Source organism: Theropithecus gelada, chromosome 9, assembly GCF_003255815.1.
Source record: "Theropithecus gelada isolate Dixy chromosome 9, Tgel_1.0, whole genome shotgun sequence".
Classification (NCBI taxonomy): Eukaryota; Metazoa; Chordata; class Mammalia; order Primates; family Cercopithecidae; genus Theropithecus; species Theropithecus gelada.
This window is the reverse complement of record NC_037677.1, coordinates 74,206,043-74,210,297: the sequence shown is the minus strand read 5'-3', so window position 1 is coordinate 74,210,297 and position 4,255 is coordinate 74,206,043. Positions and strand designations below refer to the sequence as shown.

At 44.0% G+C, this 4,255-nt stretch overlaps 1 pseudogene across 1 annotated transcript; it reads left to right on the top strand.

The window, feature by feature from the left end:
- Positions 1-813: 813 nt before the first annotated feature.
- LOC112631822 lies at positions 814-2,547 on the top strand (annotated as a pseudogene). The gene has a single exon (XR_003121201.1). The product of XR_003121201.1 is annotated as a keratin, type II cytoskeletal 8 pseudogene (transcript).
- The last annotated feature ends 1,708 nt before the right edge of the window (positions 2,548-4,255 follow it).

Genomic DNA, 4,255 nt, shown 5'->3' with positions numbered 1-4,255 from the left:
AGTTCCTCAAAGAAATTAAAAAAAAAAAACCACTGTGATATAAGAAAGGGTAGACATTTAATAATTCAAAAAATAACCAGGGAAAATATAACAATTCTAAGTTTTTAAACACCTGTTAATATAGCCTCAAATATATAATATATGTAAATATATAAAATTAATAGTATTATACGAATAAGTTGACAAATCCACAATTATTGTAGGTGATCATAGCAGTTTTCCGTTGAAAAATCAAAGAAAAATTTAAAAGCATGTGGATGATTTGCACACTATTAACAAGCTTGATCTAATATACATATATAGAATTACACCCAACACTTATAGATAAAGCATTTTATTCAGGCACACAATATACCAAAACTGACAATGAACTTGGGCCACAAAGGAGGTCCCAGCAGAGAATCCCTCATATGTATTAGGCATGTACCCTGTGCCAAACTAAATGCTTTAGCGCTTTATATATATAATATGGAACAATACAACATTATATATAAAATTTAATCCTCACAACAACCCTACTTGGGTGGGCACTATTGTTATCCCCATTTTAAAGATGAGAAAACTCAAGCTAGAAGAAATTAAGAAAATTGCTGACGTTTATCAACCGATAAATTGGAAGATGAGGTTCAACTAGCACAATCTACAGATGTGCACCTTTTAGAAAAAAATTTTAAAGATACACACAAGCACATAGTCTCAACACCCTGAATTAACAAGTTTAACCATTTAGTTGTATTTCCTAGAATCTTTTCCTTCTTTCTAAAAGATATACCACACTTACCAAGAAGCAGCTTTTCTGCTCCTTCTGGGATCGCTGTCTGGTTTGGCCCACCTGCCTCCACTCCTGCCTCCACCATGTCCATCAGGGTGACCCAGAAGTCCTACAAGATGTCCACCTCTGACCCTCGGGCCTTCAGCAGCCGGTCCTACACGAGTGGGCCCGGTGCCCCACATCAGCTCCTTGAGCTTCTCCGGAGTGGACAGTAGCAGCTTTCGCGATGGCTGGGGCAGCAGCTATGGTGGGGCCAGTGTCATGAGAGGCATCACCACAGTCGCAGTCAACCAGAGCCTGCTAAGCCCCCTTGTCCTGGAGGTGGACCCCAACATCCAGGTGGTGAGCACCCAGGAGAGGGAGCAGATCAAGACCCTCAATAACAGGTTTGCCTCTTTCATAGACAAGGTAGGGTTCCTGGAGTAGCAGAACAAGATGTTGGAGACCAAGTGGAGCCTCCTGCTGCAGCAGAAGACCGCTGGGAGCAACATGCCCAACATGTTCCAGGGCTACTTCAACAACCTTAGGCGCAGCTGGAGACTCTAGGCCAGGAGAAGCTGAAGTTGGAGGGGGAGCTTGGCAACATGCAAGGGCTGGTGGAGGACTTTAAGAACAAATATGAAGATGAGATCGATAAGCGTACAGAGATGGAAAGTGAATTTGTCCTCATCAGGAAGGATGTGGATGAAGCTAACATGAACAAGATAGATCTGCAGTCTCACCGACTGATGAGATCAACTTCCTAGGGCAGCTGTATAAAGAGGAGATCCAGGAGCTGCAGTCCCAGATCTCGGACACATCTGTAGTGCTGTCCATGGACAACAGCCGCTCCCTGGACATGGACAGCATCATCGCTGAGGTCAAGGCACAGTACGAGGAGCTCGCCAACTGCAGCGGAGCTGAGGCTGAGAGCATGTATCAGATCAAATATGAGGAGCTGCAATGTTGGCTGGGAAGCAGGGGGATGACCTGCGGCGCACAGAGACTGAGATCTCTGAGATGAACCGGAACATCAGCGGGCTCCAGGCTGAGATTGAGGGCATCAAAGGCCAGAGGGCTTCCCTGGAGGATGCCATGGCAGATGCTGAGCAGCGTGGAGAGCTGGCCATCAAGGATGCCAACGCCAAGCTGTCCGAGCTGGAGGCCGCCCTGCAGCGAGCCAAGCAAGATACGGCATGGCAGCTGCGTGAGTACCAGGAGCTGATGAACGTCAAGCTGACCCTGGACATCGAGATCGCCACCTGCAGAAAGCTGCTGAAGGGCGAGGAGAGCCGGCTAGAGTCTGGGATGCAGAACATGAATATTCATAGGAAGACCACCAGCAGCTTTGCAGGTGGTCTGAGCTCGGCCTATGGGGGCTTCACAATCCCCGGCCTCAGCTACTGCCTGGGCTCCAGCTTTGGCCCTGGAGCGGGCTCTAGCTCCTTCAGCCGTGGTTGTGAAGAAGATCGAGACCCGCGATGGGAAGCTGGTGTCCGAGTCCTCTGACGTTCTGTCCAAGTGACAGCTGCGGCAGCCCCTCTCAGCCTACCCTTTCTGCGCTGCCCCAGAGCCTGGGAGGGAGGCCACTGTGCAGGGGAGCACAGGGAACAGGAGACCCACCTGAGGCTCAGCCCTAGCCCTCAGCCCACCCGCGGGGGAGTTTACTGCCTGGGGACCCCGCTTACCCATGCCTCCAGCTACAAAATAATTCAATTGCTTATTTTTATTTTTATTTTTTGGTCCAAAATAAAACCTCAGCTAGTTCTGCCAACTGTTAAAAAAAAAAAAAAAAAAAAAAAAAAGATGTAGCACACTTACAGTCAAGTCCCCTTTGACAACCTCTCACAGTTTGACTCCCAATGCCTTTTCTCCATGGTGGGTATATATCCTTCAAGTTTACATTTTATATATTTTTAATAACCATTGCCACCATTAGAATTATACAATATTGCTTTGATGAGAATGGACATGTAAATGTGTACATATGTATGGTATAAATTTTAATAGTTATATGGAGAACATAGGGTGGGGCATTTTGAGTAGGAAAAAAAATAGCTTATGATATAAACCAAAAACAGTGAGAAATTTAGTGAGGCTAGAACATAAGCTGTATGAGAGCAAGTGTCTAGAGACATAAATTGGGACCAGATTTTTTTTTTTTTTTTTTTTTTTTTTTTTTTTTTTTGAGACGGAGTCTCGCTGTGTCTCCCAGGCTGGAGTGCAGTGGCGTGATCTCGGCTCACTGCAAGCTCCGCCTCCCGGGTTCACGCCATTCTCCCGCCTCAGCCTCCCAAGTAGCTGAAACTACAGGCGCCCGCCACCACGCCCGGCTAGTTTTTTGTATTTTTAGTAGAGACGGGGTTTCACCATGTTAGCCAGGATAGTCTCGATCTCCTGACCTCGTGATCCACCCGCCTCGGCCTCCCAAAGTGCTGGGATTACAGGCTGGAGCCACCGTGCCCGGCCTAGGGACCAGATTTAAAGCATTTTTTTTAATACCACAGTAACAAGATTGGACTTTATCTTGTAGGAATAAGAACAGTTATTTTTTCTTTCTAAGGAAGAAAGTGGTGTATTCAGATACTTTTAAGTAAAATAGAAACATCATAATGTCTTATCTCAAATAATGTTCCTGTATAACATAATACAATTATTATCCATAATACAATTAATAGTAATTTCCCTAATATAATAAAATATCCTTTTGATATCAAAATTTCCTCAATTATCTCCAGTATGTCTTCTGAAACTGGTTCATTCAAATCATGTTCTAATCAAATACCACACATTGCATTGCAATTGGTTCATCTCTTCAATCCCTTTTGTTTTAATAAAGCCCCCCATCACTCTTTTCATATCATTAAAATGCTGAAGACACTTACAGAACATCTCACTTCTAGATTTTCCCCAATTTTTCCTTTTGATATTGTTTTAACTTTTTCCTCTGCCCTTTGTATTTCCTACAAAACAGAATTTAGGTTTAAAGCTTGTTTTGATTCAGGTTAAATATTTTTAGCAAGAATACTTGATAGGTGATGGTGTGTTCTCCACATTGTAATACATCAGGAGGTACATGATATCTGGTTGTTGACTAAAAATGGATGCTAAGACTAATCACTGAGTTAAGCATTGCAGGTCTCACCATTGCACTGTTGTAGTTTATGTTCTTCTCCCAGCAAGTAATCTTTGGAGTGATGACTTGGCATTGGATACATTGTCATCCTGTCTCTCCTTATCACTTCACCAATGGCTCTGGCATACATCAGTGATCCTAGTTTCAATCACTAATTTCTTTTTTTTTTTTTTTTGAAACAGAGTTTTGTTCTTGTTGTCCAAGCTGAAGTGCAATGGCTCAATCTCGGCTCACTGCAACCTCTGCCTCCTAAATTCAAGCAATTCTCCTGCCTCAGCCTCCCGAGTAGTCAGGATTACAGGCATGCACTACCACACCCAGCTAATTTTGTATTTTTAGTAGAAACGGGGTTTCTCCGTGTTGGGCAG